General features: G+C 28.8%; 1 protein-coding gene across 5 annotated transcripts in view; it reads left to right on the forward strand.

The window, feature by feature from the left end:
* The window catches only part of AdamTS-A (ADAM metallopeptidase with thrombospondin type 1 motif A), an 854,579-nt gene that overhangs the window by 1,099 nt on the left and 830,568 nt on the right, over positions 1-22,912 (forward strand). The window lies entirely within an intron of this gene.

The raw sequence follows: 22,912 nt of genomic DNA on the forward strand, positions 1-22,912 counted from the left end.
TTTAAAATACTGCTTTTTAGAACGAAAAATGTCCGGATAAAATTTGTTAAGTTATTCCTCGTTTAGTTTAAAAAAAATTCTTAGTTTTTTGTGAACAAAAAATTCGGTTATAATAATTAAATTTAAGGACATGATCTGTTTTAATAGTAACATAATTTTGTTTACCTGGATAACAGTTAAATTGATCGAAAAATTTCGTTCAACTTTTTTTTATGTTGTTTTCTGATACACGTAACTTTATTTCTAATTAAAATTTTTCTCTTGGTATAAAACTGTATTTAGAGCTGATATAATTAACCAATTAATTATTGTATTGAATTTATATTTAATATTAAAATACCGTTAATTGTTAATATTTATTTTCATTTTTTCCCCATATTATTATGATTATGTTCTCGTAAAAATATATATTATATAAATGTTTCAAAAAAAATAAAAATAAAGTAAAAAAAAAAAATTAGATAACACTGCACTTTAAATTTAAAAGTTAATTTAAATTTTAAGATGAGTGAAAATGTAAGATAATGATAATAATGAAGGTTAGGCGTGACCGTGGTAGAATGTAAGTTCATATAAGCCTGCAATAAACGCGCGTAATTTTTTTTATCATGAAACTTAACAATAATAGTGTAAATCACGGTTATAGTAAGATAAATAAATTTTATATTAATCGGTTATCTATTTTCATTACGTTAAATTTATTTTTTTTAAATTTTAAATAACAGGTCCATTGATAAATTATTTTTATTAAATATTGATTTCTCTTAATATTACTGACCTTATCAGTGATAAAATTATTATGATCATATGGATTTTGCAATATGAAATATTCTTTTAATTTTTTTTTTTTTTCAAAAAAGTGTCCAATTAAAACCTCACTATTCTGGAGTAATTAGAATTTTCCTAATTTATTTATTTTTTCCAGCACGATTAAAAAAGTTATTTTAACGTGAATTAGACACAGTAAAATAAAATTATAACAATTTGACTATAGTATGTAAATAATAGCATTTAGTACTTAGATTCCTGTTCTGTGTAGAAAAAAAAAGTCAAAATAATTTCTTTTTCAACAAAAAGGTTATGTTTTTTGTACCTCTCTTAATGGTCGTAATATGTGGAAGGGTTCAAGGTAACTAATGAGTGTAATCATAGTCGTCGACCCTGTGGTGAACAGATTGAAGGTATCTCTTGTTGGGCTTGCTATCAATTGAATTTCGGAGGGCACGGCAATGTGGAACAGTATATTCGGGTCACTGAAAAATAAACCTACAGAAAACCATTTTATTCCTCATTTCTTCCAGTAAATCTGATATATGGGTTTTGTTATTCTTGAAAAAATCCACGTTTGGAAGATGTTTAAGCGTATGTCAGTTCGCTTAAAGCCTTTTTGAATTGTCATACGTAATTTTATTCCTCTTTTTATAATAATTTGATCAAATAATAATCTTTTTTAAATGCTTAGCACGTTACTTTAAATATTTTTTTTGGTTCAATTTTAAGAGCTCTTTAAAAAATAATCCTTATGTTCAAATAAAATTTATATATGTTTATTTGCCAATAATTATACTTGAATTTTTTACTTTGAAATACAAAATTTAGTATACATAAGTTATTCTTTACAGTTTGTACTTATTATAAAATTATTGCAATTTCAAAATTTTTCATATTTACTACAAAATCTAATATTCAAAATGTTCACTTTGATATCAAACGAAAGATTAGAGAAGATGAAAAATAGTTTATTCTTAATTTATACATTTAAAGATGCTACACCCAAATATAAGATTTTTAAAAATTTCCTTACTAAATGATTTAAAAGAAAACTCCCCCCCCCCACAAACAAAAAACCTGAAAAGATTCACATTTTTTCATATTTACTATTAATAGAATGAAACTGAAAATTTTATCAGAAAATTTACTTATATTCATTTCTGATTTTTCGAATTATTATTTTTTTTTACCCTTAAACCCTTCATTTAATTTTGTCTACAATTCTATTTGCAGTGATTTTTTTTTTAAATCTTGTCTTTTCAATTGCGATATTTTATATGTTAAGGTGATTTAAATATTGTTAAAAAAAGGTAGTATATTGACTTGAATCTAACCTAAATTTCTTATATAAATGATTTAGAATTTAAAAAAAATGTATTTAGTATTCTATGTTGTATCAAAATTGTAGGCATACCTCTAAAATTAGTTTCAATTTTAATTTGTCATTTTGCATTTAATGAACTAAGTGCAAAATTGAATGATTGAATGATTTTTATTTCTCACAAATTAATTACATCAAGCTTGATACTATTTTACAAAATAAAAAATTTGATGTTACATCCTAAAGGATATTTACATTTTAATGTTTTTTTGAAAGATTTGTTAAGAATTGTCTTTGTCTTATTAAAACTAAAAGTTTCAACAAAAAGCGAGAAATTGGGTACTTCCAAGGGAGTTCCTTTGTAGGAAATACCAGCATATATTTGTTACAAGAAAATTTCTTGAAAGTGATTTAGTTTGATGAATTTTTATTGTGTTAACGATATGTTTTACGACTGGTATTTATATACGATAAATGGTTTATTTAGATATTTTTTTTTTTGAGTAGTAAACGTTCTGTTCTTATGGATTGGCTTTGGTGAAATACGTACTTATTATTTCCAGTCAAAACGCTTTAAACCCACCGGGTTGGTTTATTGGTGAACGCGTCTTCCCAAATCAGCTGGTTTGGAAGTCGAGAGTTCCAGCGTTCAAGTCCTAGTAAAGTCAGTTATTTTTTCGCGGTTTTGAATATTAGATCGTGGATACCGGTGATCTTTGATGGTTGGGTTTCAATTAACCACACATCTCAGGAATGGTCGAACTGAGACTACAAGACTGCACTTCATTTATACTCATACATATCATCCTCTGAAGTATTATGTGAACGGTAATTACCGGAGGCTAAATAGGAAAAAGAAAAGTCAAAACGCTTAAGTATCATCATCATTATCATAGATTTTCCTTTGTATATCACAAACGAAATACTACCAATGATCTTAAAATCTCAACGATTTAATTATCCTGAGAAATTAAACCTATTTCCAATATTAAAAAAAAAACGCATCAAAATCCTTCTTACCAATGCAACAAATAAAGTTATAGACAAAACGTACAAAAATTATTCATCTATTATCCTTCAAATGTATGTAAAAGTAATCTTAATCTTCATCGGATTCAAGAAGGATTAAACAAACATATTTACTTTGTATGAAACAGGCTAATGCGCGTTCTTTTCCACAAAATCAAATTATTTGTTGACTGTTTTTACGCATATGTTAACTGATAGCATAATTAAAAAAGAGAAGAAATTCTTTTGTCGTTGCAACTTCTTACAATCTCGCATACATATATATAATATTGGTAACATTGAAATTTGAAAATAACTACTAATTTTTATGAATAAGTAACCGATTCTTCATCTCAATCCAATAAATGAAAATGTATAAAGATTAAAAAAACAAAAGAAATGACGGTAGAGGGCTTATACTATAGTATAAGCACGTAGTTATACTATAAGCCCGTCTGCATTTATCGCTATAGAACGAAAACTGTATGAAAAATCGAATGATTACTGTAATTGTTTTCCATAATTTTTGTAATTCAATTTTTCCAGTTTTTCGGGGTTTGGATAAGGGGAATTTATGCTCGGATGCCCTTCGTAAGTTCAACCTAATAAAGAGAATATGCGGTATGAATATTTTGTTAAGTGTGACAAATAAAATAACTGATAAGGTTTCGAATATGGAACCTTTAAATGAAAGAAAAGATGCTACTATTCCACCACGAAAACAGGAAGGTTGAATGTTTTTATCGTTTTCTTAAAGGATAAAAAACTGTTCGACTTCATCGATGGCATTTCTGGAGTTTTTTTTTATAGTAATATTAAATCCAAACTGGTTTTTTGTATTTGTAGCTTATTGGCCAACGCATTCTTATTATACTTTATTACATAGTGCAGTATTTTTTATATATTTTGTTTTTTAACTTCCGGGTCCACCGTTAGGCATGCTTCAGAGGATGAAATGAATGATATGTAGTGTGTGTGAAAAAGCCATCCCTAACCGGGTTCGAACCCAGGACCTCCAGATGAAAGGCCGAGATGCTACCACTTGCGCCACAGAGGCCGGCCGGTATTTTAATATTTGGAGAAAAAAATTTAACGGATCGTTTTTTATCTTTATCTAAATTTTGTTTGATAAATGATATTAAAATTAAATTTTTCTATATAATTGTTAAATCATGATAAAAATGTTATTTTTCTGTAACATGTACGTTTTATTTTAATTTACAAAAATGTTTAATTAGTATATAATAAAAACCAAATTAATATTAAAGTACATCTAATCTTATGGAGGGAATAGATTTATCTAAAATAAAAAATGTATTGAATTTTTTAAGGCGATTTAAACATTGTTCTGCACAGTATAAGTTGTGCATGGTTTACCATTTTATGTTTTATATGAATAATTTATGAATACTTGCTAGCTAAATTGCTTATATTTTTTTTACAACAAGACCTTCATTTTACAATATTAAGTATTTTTAAATTGCAGTCATTACTGTCTACTTACTTTTGTTTATTTTGATTTAGATATTGAATTTTTTTTTTAATTACAAATATATTGTCATACATTTTATGAATAAATCGTTTCCTATATCTACTGTGTATGTTTTTAAATGTTATACGTTTTTATTTATAATAGGCTATATTTTATGTAAAATAAGGGGGGTATGCATGTGTATTCTAAAAAGGAATGGAATTTTTCATTATAAAAGTTAATTTTGGTAGGTTTATTGTATAATAGAATTTTTTTCATGCGTAGATTTCAAATTTGGCAATCAATTTTTTATCCTCCCATATTACAATAAATACGAAGTAATAAACCTGATAATTTTTCCTCAGGTGATAATTGGCTGTGGTTTTAAGATTATTATTATATATTATCAAAAATTATTTTGTAGAGAATTCAATTGTTTTTTTTTTTTTGCAAAATAAATTTCTTTAAGTGGCTTAATATGTATTAGAATATTAAGATTCGCGTCAATTTCTTTTGTTGTAATTATTATTAGGAAAAAAAGTAGAAATATTTATTTTATTTAAAAATGTGTAATTTAAAAAAAAAGAAAAAAGCTGACAACACAATTGTAGGACATGCGGAGTAAAGCAGCGTTCCGTGAAAGTCCTACAACTATGGATTGTTTTTGATGCACGGCTTACACACATATACACACACACAATTTAAAATATTTATAATTTTATATAAATATAATATTTTTACGTTTATTTAATTCAATGATTCTATTCAAGCGCGCGCGCATACCGTATTTAATTCGCGCGAGTATGGTGGTACTGGCGGCGACGGTCAGGACTACCTAAACTAATGTTAGTTCATAACTTACATAGAACAAATTTCGCTTGTACGGTCAGCAGACTGGTGAAGCCGAGAGGCTTAACGCTTCATGGGCGATCGAATTCGAGACCCAGCCAGACCGAGCAACATTTTTACACTTTAAATATTATTCATTCATCTAATTCTACCGCTCACCTGTGACGTCATAACAGCAGACGACTATAACATCATTTTTTGGGATGGGGATGCGATTTTGAAAAAAAATTTTCGTTGTAGATATTGTTATTTTTTTAATTTTTAACAAATGTGCCTAAGAAAAATATGACCTTAATTAGGCGAAATCTCGAGATACTGAGGGTGACTTTGTTCTACAGTTTTACCCAGTTGACCTTTTAAGCTGAAAATTTATTGGCATCAATGCCCCATATATAAAAGTAATAATCTGACCAAGTTTGGTAAAAATCGGTCGAGTAGTTCTGGAGATATAAGGTGATTTAGAGGACAACATCGAACACATACACGTACGTACGAACATTAGCATCCGGTTTTTTTTAGGTTTCTTCGGTGTCAAAACGTCAAGATCCGTCGTCGTAGAAAAGGTAGTTGTGAATAAAAATTTTATTACAATATACATTTTTTCTTTTGTTTTATGAAAAAGCGAGCATCAACAACTATGGTCATTTGCCTGATGGAAATTGGTTGCGTATGAAAAGATGCCACCATACCGGACCGGGATTCGAACCTGCACGAAATGCCGAAACGCTACTTACTCGGCCACGGATGTCGGCATTAAATGATTTAATTAATTTTATATACATTAAATTATTTTTTCGATGGTTTTACAGTAATTCGTTAGTTTTTCGTTTAATTATTTAATCGATCCCTTATTTCCAATTTGTAAAACGTTCATTTTATTATATATAAACAGAATAATTAAATTTAAGCAAATCATTAGAAGCATGTGCCTATGTTTAAAATATACTTTTTACTTTTAAATTTAGAATAAATAAAATTAATTTACGATCGTATTTGAATTTCTTTTTATGTTCAACATTTAAATTTTTTTCTCCCTAAGGAACTTCTTTGATTTATTCTTGGTTAAAAGTAATATCGTCAGTAATCATTTCATAATCATACTTGTTATGTAAATAAAATTATCGGGGACTATATTTCCTTTTGAGTTTTATAACTTCCTGTTGAAAGGACTGAAAGTTTACTGTTTGAGATTTACTGAATCAATTAAACTTTTTTAACGAAGAAATCTTGATATTTTGTTTTTTAAATGATATAATAAAAATATTTTGAGCTGAACTGACTTTGTCTTGATAAGAAATTGCCTTGCATTGATAAGAAAAAAATACTTTCCCACTATATTCTGCAAATATTATAACGTTTAGAGAGGACAGTGGGTAAATAAAATATTATACAGTGGGTCTCGGAAATTTTTTATTTCGTGAAGTTTTCTCCTTGAGAATAAAAACATGAAAAAACTTTTTTTCAAAATTTTGAAAGTGGTTAGCAACTTTTTTTCTTTATACCTAAGGAACGGTTCAGTTGTTAAATTTTTAATTATTTTTCATTTTTATTCTGTTAGGTATTATATTTATAGCATCCGAGTTTCTTCTAATACTGCCAGATAAATTAGAATAATATCCTAAGTGATATTGTTAAATCTTTGAAAAAAATATATGACAGGATTGTTTGATTATTAATGTAGAAAGTGCTATACCTAAAAGTAACTGGATATATTGAAATTTGTTTTTAATTTACCTAAAATTAAAATTGGAACTATTATATTTTTTTGAAGGAGGAGAAGAAATAATTAAAGTAAGGATTCTATACATTTTTACTTCCCCGTTTAGCGCTGTAGCAAAGCTACAACTGTAGAAGAGTTTGGGGCCTACCTCCATGGTTTTGGGAGGCGGATGGTCCCAGACTGCCGATACTGTAACGAAATTGACTCGGTAGATCACTCGATATACAGATGTAGTAGATGGGACGAGATTATGTACTCATTTGGGATAACTCAATTGTATCCGGCACACACGCTGTAGTACATGCTAAAAGGAAAACACGAATGGGATAACGTAGCCTCTATGGTAACCAGAATAATACAAATCAAGGGGAGAGATGAGGATCAAGGGAGTGGAATGGGGACATACTGGTAGTAGGGAAATACAAGGGCAGCCCTGCTCATGAGAGGGCGGTTCGCTGACGTGGGCCGCTCTCGATGATTGACGGGGGACCCCTTGAGTTCGGGGAAAATTGAAAAGACCAGAGACCCGGCTAGATCCCCCCCAAGGAGGGGAACTGGTTTGAGGCATGACACGAAGAAAAGACCTGGCCTACTGGGTGAGCGACCCCTGCAGGGCGTGGCATCGTCGGATTCTGTGGGGTCCCGGGAGGTTAGAGGCCAGGCAACCACTGAGGATGCGCAATGCGTAACTGCTGGACCATCCTCAATGGTCTTGGGAAAAACAAAGCCGCGTGACCGGGAAAGACCTACAACGGTATTATCAGCTTTTTTTTTTAATATTTCATACTTTCAACCTGTGTGGTTGAAATTTTTTTGTTTCTTTTTTTCAAGAAACAAAAACAAAATTGTTATCATAAAAAGATTTTTTCCGCTATCATTATGAGGGGATAAATTAATTTAAAAAAAAGAATTAATCTAAAAATCCAAAAATATTTTCATGTAGACTATTGTTTTAATTACAACTTGTTAGATTCTTAGGGTAGAATACCTTTTAAATTAGATGATGGAAGTATTAGTGTGTAAAAATGCTATGAATTTTACCCTAAAAGGTTTACGTGCACTTCTACATTTTTGGTTCTTCTAACCCAACCCACCGGGTTAGTCTAGTGGTGAACGCTTCTTCCCAAATCAGCTGGTTTGGAAGTCGAGAGTTCCAGCGTTCAAGTCCTTGTAAAGCCAGTTATTTTTATACGGATTTGAATTCTAGATCGTGGATACCGGTGTTCTTTGGTGGTTAGGTTTCAATTAACCACATATCTTAGGAATGGTCGAACTGACTACAAGATTACACTTCATACATATCATTCTCATTCATCCTCTGACGTATTATCTGAACTGTAATTACCGGAGGCTAAACAGGAAAAAGAAAGGTTCTTCTAACCCAAAGTTTGTATAAGTTTAGTAAAATGCATAACGTGGATTGCAGAATTAAAATCTATTCCCGGACTAGTAAAAAAGAGCGAGAGAAAAATTTAAAAAATGAAGTTTTCTCGATTTTGGAACGTTTTACATTTTTATCAGATAATCTACTTTTTTTACGGATCATTTTGAAATTGTCATATCGAGTTAAAAAATTAATTACCTTCCATTAAACTTTGCCTTTGCTTTCTAAGAAAAACTTTGATTTATTATTTTTTTCCTAACGTATAAACAAACCGTTGCCGTGCAAGCTTGCGTTGATTTTTGTATGTATCGTCTATCTTTCGATACAACAGGCGTCAGTAGTGATAAAAAATAAAAGATAATCAACTTCTAAGTATACAATTTAACTTATATGCTGCATTAATAAAATAAACAACGTAAATACTAGTATAATAATTATAAGTGTGACGATTGTGGGAACCTGACAAAAGACATAACTCACTTCTAAAAATTCGCATCTAAATTCCGAAGAATTGTCATGCCGGGTTTATTAAGGAAAGGAAAAAATGAAGAAATTTTCCACAATTTTTTCATTAAACTGAATATACCTGTTCCGTATTGCCAAACCAAAATCACTGAAATACAAATGATTTTCGATTTTACAAGTGAAAAGCTTTACTCTCCATATTATAGGGACTAGCTGTGTAATGAAAATTCACTTGACTGGTTGACTTGAATCTCAGTTGCTTTTCATATATCAGTCATAAATAAAGAGCCTGACATAAAAAAGTAACGTACACCTTTTCGTAAAACTAAATTCTACACTTTTCTTTTTAAATCGGTAGGTCAAAGTTAAGAAAATTTTAGTTATAAGTTAATAATAATACTTGCGTTAATAATTTTTAGCGTCCTCAAGGACCCTCCAGTAACAGATTAGATCGTTTGTTTACATCTGTTTTAAACTTAAGTGAAATGGACTTCGTAAAAATTTTACGGCTTTCTTCATTTAGAAATACTGAGTTAGGTTATTAAATATAAAATTTAACATTTTTTATTGCTTTATCAAATCTTTTTTTATATTTAATAATTTTCAGCTTTTATACTTTGAGAAAGGATTAAATTCTCTGTACATAAAACATAAAATAAGGTTTTTTTTTTAATTATGAGCAGTTACATTTTTATTAAAAGAAAAAAAATCTGATGTGGACACCACATGACTTCCTTGTACGTCTCTGAATTACATATACTCATCTTTAAAAGTATATATAATTTTATTTCACTAATAACTTCTGATTTTTTTCATACTTTTTTTATTGTTATTATTGAATTATTATTTAACGGGAAAATTTTTTTACGATCACAAATTAATAATTATTAATAAATCAATAAATTTAAATTTAAAAAAAGGAAATTGAAGTTTGAGTCGAACCGATGTGCCTTCCCCTTGTAAGACCAAAATATTCATTAATTAAAATTTTATTTGGCTATAACTCTGGAACCAGTGAAAATAAGTACCACTTATGATATATCATTGAAAAGCTCTTAATGAGGGCTTATTATTTCAGTTAGGAAAAAGTCCAAATTCCCATTTTTTTTTGGATTTTGGGCTCTTTTGGTCAAGTCGATTGCAATCAAAAAGGGGAGGTGCACGACTAGATGTTACAATAGTTCTAAATCTAAAATTTCAACATCCTACGGCTGATCGTTTTTGAGTTATGCGAGATGCATAAAATACGTACGTACAGACGTCACGCCGAAACTAGTCAAAATGGATATTTACGTTGTAATCTGAAAACCGAAAGTTTTCGCGATGTACTTCCTTTTCTTTGTTCAAGGAAGTAAAAACGAATTCATCTTTTACTATTATGATTGTAAAATTAAATTTTGTATGATTTGAATTATATATATTAGGATTTTAATTTTATTTATAAAATCCTTTTTATCAGCATTTTTTATCGTGTGATTTATATATATTTCTTTATTTACTAAAAACATGTATATAATTTTAATTATCGTCTTATTATACATTTTTCATAGGCATTTCCTACAATGTATCAGCATCATCAGGGAATGAAAATATCAAAAATTACATTTCATCAGACTTGCATCACAGTATTGCATATTAAAGTATTTATCTACAAGAATCACGCAAGCAAACTGCCGTGTTACCCGGTCTGAGTCTTGGCCTGTACTTGTAAATTTATTTTAATAAATGATATTGTGGTATGATCTTATGTAAGACTGACGAAAAAACGTAATTGTGAATATTTTCATTCTCTAATGATGCTGATACATTGTATGAAAAATGTATAATAAGACAATAATTAAAATTATATGTGTTTTTAGTAAAAAATATATATCCAGAACTTTTTACTCGGTTGTTAAAATGTTCATCGAGACAATGTAAACAAAAGTTATAGAAATAGGTTTTAGTTTGTATGCTAACAATTTATTTATTTATTTTTTGTTACTCTGGTTTTATTAAAAACGTACTGTTGTAGAGAGCAGTACATCAGTTAACTTTTTCTCTTATTGTAGTTATAATTATTTTTATCATCATGAGATGGGTAATGTTGAGATAATATGTAATCTTGTAATTATTTATTAATATCTTTTATGGTATTCATTTTATCTTGCAGTCGCTTTTTTGTAGCGTAAGATTTTTATGTTTTTTTTCTCCTCCGTTTTTGTTTTATATTCTCGTAACATATCATAACATTACAACTTACATTTTGGAAGTAAATCTTGACCGGTCTTAAATAACAATTTTCTGAAACAGTTTCATTATTTAAACCAAGACGATTAACCTAAGATATATCGTTAATAAGAACATTCAAATTCAATTAAAATAAATACTTGAACGAACGGTCTTTTAGAATTTAAAAAAAATAATAATTTTTCACAGGGAAGTGGGTAATTTAAATGGACACTACTGTGTCCATTTAAATTTGTAAAAATATTTGTTATCTACTAAATTTATTGAAAATTTTATGGACTAATTTATATATCTATATAAAGTGCATCTTAGGAGAATCAATGGCAAAAATTAAAATAAGGGTCGCCTCCTAAAATATTTTAAGTTAATATTTTAACACAGTAGTTTAGATATCAATCAAGGTTAAGATCTTATCCTGCAGTTTTCATTTGTATGTGATGCCCGTATAAAAATATATATAATGTGCTAATTTATTCCATATTTCTAAGAATTAAAAATCTCTAATGAAAAACCATACATTTACCGTATTTCAAGCGACCTTAATCGGCTTAAAAGTTCAGTTTGTGTAGTGAACGAAATGCTGTGAGAGTGCGGATGTTAGTGTTACCCAGGCTTATACCCACTTATTTTACATCATAATCAGTTCTATAGTTATCGTTAAATATTATCCTTCATGTTGAAACAAAATCTCGAAGTTTATCTTTCATAACAATCAACTTTCATTGTAGGTTACCATTACTGTGTTAACTTTACTAGGAAAAGAATATTGTTTATACAGCGATCATGTTAATAAAATGAAGAAATTCAGTGACCCCTAATGATATCATTTAAATTTTATAATATACTGTAAAATTATATTAAGTATTTATATTTATTTTAAAACAATTTTTTTTTAATAAGTATTCTATAACAATATATAGAGTATTATTAAAATTTTGATAATAAAAAATTTGTAACATAATTTTAGTATGAAGAAAAATATGTTATGTTGCATTGTATTATCGCCGTGTAAAAAATATAATTTTTCACTGTAGAGTTATGCGGTCATTTAACTTTCTCTTTTTATCTGTTTAGAATTTCCCGTAGCTGAGTCCTTTTCTATTCAACTAAATATACTTCTTTAGAAAAGTTTTCTTTTTTTTCCTATTTATTCAGCTATAAAGTAACAAACTTTTCGAATATCAGATTCCCGATCGTTCTTTCTTGGAAAAAATGGACGAAAATCCTTTATAATATTAATTTAATAGTAGAATATAAAATTAAAAGAAAAAAAGAACCACACTGTTACTGTTTTTTTTTTGATAAAAAAAAAAATTGTAATCGAGCAACATAATTTTTCTTGAAAGAAAAAATAATAAAAAATGTATTTGAGTATTGATGAATTATTTCTATTTTTTTAAATTATTCGTAGGTCAATGCTCACAAGAATAAAATGAACTCGTAATGAGCTAAATAAAGTTGTTTTATACATATTTTATTTTTCAGTTTATTTTTTTCGATCTCCTCCGTATTAATTCTTTAATATTAGCAAATTTACTACATACTTTTAATAAATATATATCACAAATTTTTCTTTCCTCCAATTTATCTTAAAATTATTCATTTAGGTCTTAATTAACGCATATAGTTATTAACATTTTGTAATTGTATATTCCATAGTAACCTATTCTCCATTTCTGTTTTAGTCATTATAATGCCTTACATTCCACACGATTATTTTAAAGAATTTATTTTTAATTGTTAAATTTATATTCAACAGGTTTCTTTTCTGCATGAACGCCCTCTTGTTTATATCAGTTTTATATTTTACTTCTACATTCATACTCTGTGATTTTTAGATTTGAATAAAGAAATTTTTTAATTTCTGATGTTTGTTCTCTTATATTAATACTAATTTCTTCATTACTCTATTTCTTTTTATCGTATTTGAGTTCTGAAGAAACGAATTTTAGGAAGGAAATAATAAAAAAAAAAATTAATTTTGTGGTATTTTTTTCCCTTCGTGCTATATCTTCAAAAGTTTGGTAGTGTTTAAAAAATTATTTGATAATTCTTACTGCTAATTTTTTTTTGTGAACTTTATTTTTATATTTTTTATCGTACCGTAATATAAAAGGTACTGAAAGTTTTTTTTTTTTAAAGAACAATAGATAAAAACGTTTGACCATACTGAAGTTCCAATGATCAGAAAAACTGGAATATTAATTATAATAGTTGGTACAAGAAAGATGTTACTTACATTTGAGGAAAATGCAGGAAATATCTCTCATAAGAATTTAGAAGTCTACTTGAATTAAACAAAATTATACCCTAGTTTAGTACTCTTGTCTCTTCCTTTAACTTATAATTATTTATATGTATATAAACAAAAATTACGAGGGCTTCTTTAAAGTGGTGATCATTCAGTAATTTAACATTTGTAAAATTCAGTAATTTAAGTTTTGTAGAGGTTGGTATAACTGTAGTATTCAAGGTCGATCAATTTGTTAACATTCTTTGTTGTAGTATACCTTTTGTCCCGATTATTCGAATCGTGTGAGTTTTTTAATATTTTAAAATGATTAAGGCAATCAATCTTACCATTAACAATGAAATGAATGAAACCGATTTAAAAACTGTTGTAAAATTATTTGGAACGGTAGAATAAATTAGAGCGGTCAGAGAGACCCTCATCATTACCAGTTTCTTGAAGAAAAGCGTTGATAATACAATTAAAGAAAAGCAAGTAGAGTCATATCCAGGATTACAGATAGATTTTCGGATTTTTGTGCATTGTTATCTGCGTATTAATATAAATGAACTGATTTTTTTATCGCTGAAATCTTATCAGTAGTAGTCATTATTTAACATGTCATATCTGCATAAACTTTTTCTCATTAATGCATGAACATTCATCAGACGTCTTTTTTTTAATAAATATTCATAAAATATTGTATGCAAGCGAAGAGACAGAAGTGAAAATAAAAAGTAAAATCACTATGAAACGTCTCGAAACGCTAAGTTAATATATATTTCTTGCAGTGATATGCGTACGATCTACAGTGTAATAGTGAAGTTCTCTTAAATGCCATATAATTGAAACGTTTATAGGAGACGTGATTCAAGTCACTTTCTAATGCAACAACAGGACAATGCTTTTCTAGGGCATTGTCCTGTTGTCGAGAATCATATGTCAAGTTTACTAGGAAAAGAGGAAATTGTATTCCCGTTCCCTTTTTCCCCCGAGTGGAATTTACTTTTGTACATTTTGTAAAAAAGTCGTTGACCTAATAGATGTGTGCGCTATGGTACTATCTTCTTGGAACCAACCGTGATTTATTTTCACTTCTGTTAACTGAGTAACAAAGTTTGTTAAAACAGCACAATAAAGATTAACTGTATTTTCAAAAAATATTGGACCCGCAATGCGCGTTCTACTCCCACCAACTCAGACATCAATTTTCTCTTCGTGTAATTCATGCGGGTTAGTTTGTCGACCATAGTAGTGTATTTTGTGAATTAATATACACACCTTCCCTGATGACACCACGCTTCATCTGTAAATAAAACGTAATGTCGAGGATATTTACGGAATTTTGGTCATTTAAACCATTGACAATAATTTAGTCTTTTGGCAAGATTTGTAGGTTTTAGTTCTTGAACACGCATTACTTTATTGGGGAAAAGTTTCATTTCTTTTCTTATTGCTTTATGTGCGGTAGCACGTCCGATATCTTTCTTCTGTACTAACTTACGCGTTGACTTTGATGGACTTTCAGCTTTCGAAATATCAAGCAACTTCTGTTCGTTTAGTTTAGGAGGTTTGCCGTTTCGATCAGCGGCTTCAACAGAGCTAGTTATCCGAAATTTTTCTATAAGAGTTCGAACTGTATTGCGGTGAAGAACAGGAGTACTTGGAAAAGTTTCAGAAAAATTGTATTTCACTAAATAACTTTCACGAAAGACGTGTTCAACGAGAAAAATGTGTTCCGCTACCGAAAGAACCATTACGTTTCTCACAACTATTGATTCCGATAGACGAACGAAACAACACAAAAGCGAAACGAAGCACGTTCAGTCACAACTTCACATCTTGGTTTATTACTGAGCAACTCCCAGCGAACCCATAATGCAACCAATCTAACGCCGAAGAGCAGAATGCATACATAATTTTAAAGCATACTGCATAGCGACTATTCGAACGACTGCATATAAGCCTCTAATATACGTGAAACAATGTGTTAAGTCCACAGAGTAATTTATTAAAAACAGCTTGCCTCCTGTTAATCCTGTAGGTATACGGGACATTTATAAAGGACGTATACAAGAAGTAAATAAATAATTATTAAAAAAATAACTATATTTTGGTATATTTATTTTGATTTTAAAGAACAGTAAATAAAATTCTGAGAAAAGTCTCAGACTTTTTTACGCAGAAGATCTTTTTTCTTTTTTTTCTGTTTTGTTTTCGGAACCACCGTCAGGATTACTTCAGAGGATGATATGGATGAGTGTAAATGAAGTGTAACCTTGTACAGTCTCAGGTCGACCATTTCTGAGATGTGTGGTTAATTGAAACCCAACCACCAAAGAACACCGGTAACCGAGATCTAGTATTCAAATCCGTATAAAAGTAACTGCCTTTACTAGGATTTGATCCCTAGAACTGCAGAAGATCCTGAATTCGGATTCTGTAACGCTTGACTTTTTTTTTATACAAAATATTTCCACGCCGTACTCTCTTACCCACTTAGAGTTTATTTAAATCAGTTAATCTTCTAAGGAAAAAATTAAGGTTCGCAAAAAGTTATATATTTCAATTCTTTATGCGTTGATGCATGTGGGACTTGTTAGGATTTTTCTTAAACAATTACCTACAACTACATGCATGTATACGAGCACACACATTCACCGCGAGAATAAAGATAGATAGAAAGGAAAAAAATCTACATTTAAAATTTTTTAAATTTTGTTAAAAAAAACTGTTGAAACTAGCTGAATTTATGAAATTATAAATGAAGTTTTAAAACGAATCCAAAATTTTGATAGATTCTCCGAAAAATTATAAGTATTTTTATGGATTTAATTCATGTTGAATTACGATAGAAAATTGCAGCTGTCTTATTTAGTACATTTTTCTCTTATTTAGTACATTTTTCCCCTGGGATGAGTTACTACATGTCACTCTACAAAATGAGAAAGATATCTTTAAGAATAATAAGCATTTCATATGAGGCTTACTAGGAAAAAATAAGTGATTTTTTTTGTTACTTTTTTCACCAAGCCAAATATAGATTGAACTTCAGCATGTCAAGCCCATCATCTTGGGAACTAGTTGTACAATGAACATATTACTTTCAGAAGAAGCAACTCTCAGTAAATTTCTTGTGTCACAGACACATGATATTTAATACTTTTTTATGGCTGAACTGAGATAAATATTGTAAAGTCATAGATTAATATCCCTTTCCAATGTGAAACGATTTGTTTTATATACTATTTTGAACTCGGAAGAAGGAAAGTTTTTACGTAAAATTTTTTTCTTATTATTTCTGTTTTACTTAATATATAAATATATTTGTATTAATTTAAAGTTAACTTTTTTTTTTGACAGTGCTCAATCGTTTCCAGAATGTTCCTCGTATTTTGTTGTCTTTGCTCAAAACATATGTACGGATTTGTTACATTGCGAACCGTATCGCATAATCATTACTATAAGATATCCAGAGTTAGCCAATTTGATAGAAAAATGAAGTATACAAGGAGAAAACAGTTAGGATTTAACAAATTTATTTAAATTAGTAAAGATCAGAAAGGAAAATTGTTGTCTCAAAACTTAAAAAAAGGAAAATTAAAAAAAACAACGCTACATTATCGACTGTAATTTAAAAAAAATAAAAAAATATTTCGAGTATCTTCATATTAACTAAATGTCAAGTTTTTATTACAAACCATTCGAAATAAAATTTATCAAAATTAGTTAAAAGAATTTATTTTCGAACGGTTGCATAAAATATACTACCAATCAATAATGCCCTTTTTAACAGTACCAAATGAGGTCAGATTTTTTTTAACGAATCACGAATAAATAAATAAAAAACCCTGAAATATTATAATAAAGCTGAATAAATGAATAAATAAAAAAAACTTGCTTAAAAAACGATGAAATGCTAATAATAAATATAAACAAAGGAATAGAATACTCATAAAAATAAATTTATTTCTACATATTAAAACATAGTATATATGTATCTAACTCATTAGTACAGTTGTAGCAAATTAACTTTATTATGATAACTGCATTATTAAAGAAATTCAAAACCGCATAAATTTACGAAGCAATTTTTCATTTATTATATAATTTGCAACTCATTCTGAAGTAACAGCAACAACTAGAATTATTCTCATTGGTTTTCGCTTGTGGTAATAAATAATTAAAGAAATCTCAATATAATTCCAGTTACAAAGATTATTAAATCTGAACTACTGTATAAAATTATTATTTACTTGTTATAATCTACGTATATTTGACACCTTAAAATTACCACAGTAATATTTATGTAAATTTTAACATTATATTCTTTCATTTTCTGGTTTAAATGTAATTTATTCATTTTAAAATTTTGTCCGGGTTCAACGCTTGTATGAGGAATAAATCTTACACCTTTTTATATGTATATTTATATCTATATATATATATATTTTTTCTTTTATTCAGTCTATTAGATTTGACGAAAATTAGTTGTCAGTACATTGAAACATACTTATGGAAGAAGTTTAAAAAAAAATGTTACATCCATTTAAAACAATAAGAAAACTATATTATAAAGAAACAGAAAACCAGAATATCATCAATTCGTTGACCAGTCTGGTTTTTTTCTGAAACAGGTTAAACTTGATGTATTGATGATAAAGTATCAACTTTTCGCGCTATACGTTATCACTACTGTAGATATCAGTTAAGTTGATAATATTAGACAAAGTTTGCAAATGTTTCCGGTACAATTAGTTTAGGGTTAGGTTAATATCATAAATTGTAGGAATTTCTTCTTAATATAAACATTCTACTTAATGTATATTTCACACTAAGATACATTAAACTATTATTTAAAAACATTAATATATTACGTTGTCGTATATCGTATTGTGACTACGATTGTAAGAATTATTAATAAATAAAATATTTCGTAACAGCTCGTAATGAATGCTGCTGTTTAAATTAATGTGTAATAGCATTGATTGAATATAACAATCTAAAAAATAACAGTGCGACATTACGTCGACGTCATAATTGTGGCGCCGTGATGTATAAACCCACAAAGTTCGCCTTGCTTTTTTTATCAACTTTCTTCTCATCTGAGATATACAATTTAACACCTTAATGAGAATTTTTTATTTAGACGAGGGGACAACATAATTATATTCAGGTCGTAGTAGAGAGAAATAGTTTTATAAAGAGTGGTACAGTCACTTTTACTTGATAAATATGTTTAGATTATACTTTAATATTTATCTCTAAATTATTAATATATCAGGTTAAATCGATTTATATATGTTGTAGTAATACATATTTTTTTATTTGATTGAATTTATTTTTTTTTATAACGACACAATAGCAACTTTACAATCTATTCAGCAAGATAATTGAACAGTAAGCTCTATAGAATAAGATTTATATTTGAACTAACATTAATCATAGACCTAGCGGCTGGTGACTTAACGATAACAAAGAAATGAAATAGAAGTACACCGAACAGCCAGACCGTAAAGTCAACTAATTGAAACGATAAGGCGAACCAAGAATATTGTTCCTTAACAATCTTGAAAAATCACTGATCGCGTTATCCAACAAATTGACCGCCAAATAATTCTGGTGCCGATTCAAATGTGTTTGATATCGTAGGCTGACCAGAGAGATTTCCTGCCGAGCGGTTCACAACTTAAGATGATTAAATATGAAGCTATTTTTTATGTATCAGAGTATGTTTAGCAGTTTTCGCAATGCTTTTGTCTGGTAGTATTCAAGTATATCAATACTAGAGTTGCATGCTGTACCCCACAATTCAAGCCCGTAAGTCCAAACAGGCTTCAAAACTGATTTACAAATCAATCATTTACTTTCTACTGAAAGCCGAAATTTTTGTCGTATCAGCCAGTACATGTTTTTAAACTTGCAACTGTTTCCGCATAGATTTGATATGTTTCGCCCAAGCAAGTCGTCAGTCAAGATGAAAACACAAATATTTACAGTCCTGAGATCTCGGAATCGGAACATTGAAGATAGAAATATGAGGATAATGTTCCTTACGAATGGTGAACGTAACGTGCTTTGATTTTGTTTCGTTTATTTTTATTTTTCAACGTGCAAGCCACGATTCGAAAATAGTGATGTAATCTTGAATAAAAGGAGACGCGGTAGCCGGATCCTCGTGGACAGTAAGAATTGCAGTATCGTCACCAAACGTTTCAACTGTAGTATCTGTTTTAACTGGCAAGTCAGCCTTTAACAGAACATATAAGATGGGTCCGAGAACGCTTCCTTGAGGTACTCCTGATTGTATAAGGAACAAATCTGTCAAAACCTCTCCTTGTTTAACGTAAAAACACCTGTATTCTAGGTAAGATTTCAGCACTACGTAGAAAACATGCGGTAAAACCTTTTTCAGATTGAATTGATGAAAAAGAAATTGAATGGTTTGCAAATGTTCCGGAGGAAAATAGATTATAAGTTTTGGAGATGAATGTTTTACAAGTAGTATAGGTACGGCAAAACGGGTTCATCCAAGAGTAACGAAGGTAAATTATTTAAAAACTTGTTTAAAAAAGTGGGGAATCATAGAATTTACAATTAGACGATATGTGATACAGTATTTTTTTTAATCATTTAAAAATAAATTACTAATTTTTTCTGAAACCATTAAATAGTGAAATTGAATTAAAAAAAAGTAATATTAATTATTTTACCGTAGAATTTTTATGAAATAAAATTGATTCCATTTTTTTAAATTTGTTTTTCACTGTTACTACAATGTATAGTATTTAAATCCGACTACTAACTTTTACTAGGGTTTGAATCTCAGAAACCTCATGTTAAACCTCATGTTGAAGTCCTTCAACTTCATGTTAAACAGCTGATTTGCACGAGTAGTTAAACTATCCCGGTGGGTATATAAAATATTTAATTACAAAAAATTATAAAAATTTCAAATCCAATGTTAAATGTTTGAATAATTTTTACATTGCTACAAAAAAAAAAAGAAAAGACAAAGCGACTGTAATCCTTATATTTCTTAGCACATTCTTACTATAATTGGGCTAGAGTAATCAGATAGTTTAAAATACACAAAACATCTTTTAGTTTTCGACTGGTATGACTAATAAATCCACACCTCCCTACAATATGATTGTAAAGAATAACCGATTGATCAAAGAATTACTTTTTGAAATGCTCTAAAAGTTACAGAAATAAAAATCATAACAAGAAAAAAAAATGATAATATAAACATGCAAACAAAAAACCAGACAAAATAAATGTATAGGATGTCAAAGAAAATGTATAGAAAGAGATTAACCGTATGGTATACATATTGGTATACAGATCTTATTTATAATATTTGAATAGTAGTTCAAACTTTTTATAGGGTTCTTTTGTGTTCAATTGTATTTGATGTTAAGGAAATACATGACAAACATTCGTTAACAGTGATCCTTTTATACTCTTGTGTAAACATATATATTTCATGATTTCATTACACAACATTGAATAGTCCATTAAGTTTACTTTAACTGGTTTACAATATACAACTTATTATTCCTTTTTTAGATTTTTTTTTAAAATTACAATCAATGAAAAACAAATCTTTAAAGAATTGAATCAGCTTTATTTCATAAAAATCCTACTGTAAAATTAATTGTTTTTAATACAATTTCACTGTTTAATTAATGGTTATCTGAAAAAATTAGTAATTTATTTTTAAATGATAAAAAATACCCAACACATATCTTCCAATATTTTAAAGTTCTATGATTGCCCATTTTTTAAACAGGTTTTTAAATAATTTACTGTCGCTACCCTTACATCTTTTTGTTTTTTGTTTGTTTAACCTTCGGGTCCACTGTGAAGTATTGCTTCAGTGGATGAAATGAATGATTTGTAGCGTGTGTGAAAATGCCATGCCTGACCGGGATTCGAACCCGGGACCTACGGATGAAAGGCCGAGACGCTACCACTCGCGCCACGGAGGCCGGTTACCCTTACATGAATCCGCTTTGCTTTACCTATATACTACTTGTAAGAATTTCATTTCAAAAACTTGTAGTTTATTTTTCTCCGAACCTTTCAAAACCAAACAATTTCTTAGTCATTAATTCAACCAAATAAAAAAATATTTATATACAGTACGGCATCTAAATCGATTTAACCTGATATATTAATAATTCTCCAGATAAATATTAAAAATCATATAATCTAAATATATTCATCGAGTAAAAGTGACTGTACCACTTTTTATAAAACTTTTTGTAACTATTTAAAGTAGAGAGAGAGAGAGAGAGAGTCTCTTTAAATGACTGTATGTGGTACCGTCACATAAAAAGTGACTATCACTTTTTATAAAACTATCTCTCTCTATTACGACTTGAACAGAATAATGTCACCCCCTGGTCTGCATAAAAAAAATCTCATTAACGGGTTAATTGTATATCTTAATGAGATGATGGAAAAAGCAAGGCGAAACTGGTGTGTGTCTGTATATACATCACAGCGGCATAAATTGAGACGTCGACATCATGTCAGGCACGGTTATATTTTTTGTGGGTAACGGTTTACTTTGATGGTTGGAGTTCAGTTAACCACACATTTCAGGAATGGTCAATACAAGATTACACTTTATTTTGATGTCATACATATCACCTCTATCTCATTGAGCCTGTGGTGGAGAGGTTGAGCGTTCCCTAGTTATTTTTTTCATTTATAGCATATAAGGTGTGTAATTTTTTTGTTGTTGAAATTTTCACTTGTTAGTTTAACCGGTTAATAATTTTGTAATATAACTACCGATTGGGGATCCGAATGATTGGCTTTTAATTCAGGTAAATAAATATAAACCTTGCTTAATTCTGAAGAATATTTAACAAATTCTTTGTGCACTTTATCATTTAAAAGAAGGCAAAAAGTATCTTGTTTAGAAGGGAAGGAAAAATATTGGATGAAAAAAATTATTTAAAAAAGGTAACAAAAATTGCCAAATAAAATAATTATTTGTAATAAAAATGACAAAAAATAATAAAAATTAAATAAATAAAAAATAAAGACAAAAGGAAAACAGTTAAATTTGACTAGATAATTATTTACTAATTAGCAATAAATTCGTTTAAAAAAATTTCAAGCTTTAGAAAAATGTTATTAGCAATTTCATTCATCATTAAAATGAGGAAAATATGAATATATATATATATATATATTATACATATATATTATACACATATACATATATATGATGAGGATGATAATCCTCTCAGGGAAAGCAATTTTTGTGTCTATGTTTTTTGTTTTAAAAGTTCGTACAAAAATTACATAACTTAACTTCTGAGTTTCCACTGGTTTGCCTGGACTATGAATTTCGGCTGAAGTGGCGGAGATTTTATTGATTTTGAGAGAAGTTGCATACAGTTTACTAAGGGCATTTATTTTTATAAGTAAGAACGGAAAAGGGT

This window comes from Lycorma delicatula, chromosome 8, assembly GCF_047948215.1.
Source record: "Lycorma delicatula isolate Av1 chromosome 8, ASM4794821v1, whole genome shotgun sequence".
Lineage (NCBI taxonomy): Eukaryota > Metazoa > Arthropoda > Insecta > Hemiptera > Fulgoridae > Lycorma > Lycorma delicatula.